Genomic DNA, 671 nt, shown 5'->3' with positions numbered 1-671 from the left:
ACGTGACCCGGCTGCAGGGGCAGCTGGAGGAGCTGGCCCGCCGGCACGAGAAGACCAGCGCCGAGGTCTTCCAGGTGAGTGAGCCGGGGGCACCGCCGCAGCCCTGCAGGCCCGCTTCGACCCTGGAGCCCGGGCTGTTTGGACACCATGGGTTTAAGCTGAACAGCCACTGGGGCCTTTGATATTTCCAGGTGGACATTGGACCCTGCAGCTATCCTGCAGTTTCAACTTTCATTTTCTTTTCCTCTTTTGGGAGGTGGATACGGGGAATTGAACTCGGGACCTTTTGCCTGCTAGGCAGACTGCTGAGCTACACCCCAGCCCGTCAACTTTCATTTCTCTTTCTTTTTCCATTTATTTCTGTAAACGCTTTATGACCCTTTTGACCTTATTTTTATCATTTGTTTTTAAAAACAGGGTCTCATTTGTGCATCAGGCTTGCCTCGAACTTACCGTGTACCCCAAATTGCTCTCGAAGTTACGGCAATCTTCCTGCCTCAGCCTCCTGAGGGCTGCGATTATAGGCATGGGTCACCACACCTGGGTTGGCCTCATTTTTTTTTAATGGCTACTACTTTTGGGGAGTCTGATTACAAAACCTTTGTCTTAAGGTCATGAAGATATACACTTATATTTTCTTCTAGCATCTTTATTATTTTCTTTGCACCATA

At 49.3% G+C, this 671-nt stretch overlaps 1 protein-coding gene across 1 annotated transcript in view; it reads left to right on the top strand.

The window, feature by feature from the left end:
- Ankrd24 (ankyrin repeat domain 24) overlaps positions 1-671 on the top strand; it is a 16,938-nt gene that overhangs the window by 10,136 nt on the left and 6,131 nt on the right. The gene's annotated exons all lie outside the window — the stretch shown is intronic.

This window comes from Fukomys damarensis, unplaced genomic scaffold (genome assembly GCF_012274545.1).
Source record: "Fukomys damarensis isolate Sample0158 unplaced genomic scaffold, DMR_v1.0_HiC HiC_scaffold_37, whole genome shotgun sequence".
Classification (NCBI taxonomy): Eukaryota; Metazoa; Chordata; class Mammalia; order Rodentia; family Bathyergidae; genus Fukomys; species Fukomys damarensis.
Note: the sequence above shows the minus strand (reverse complement) of the source record. Positions and strands in the feature narration are given on the sequence as shown.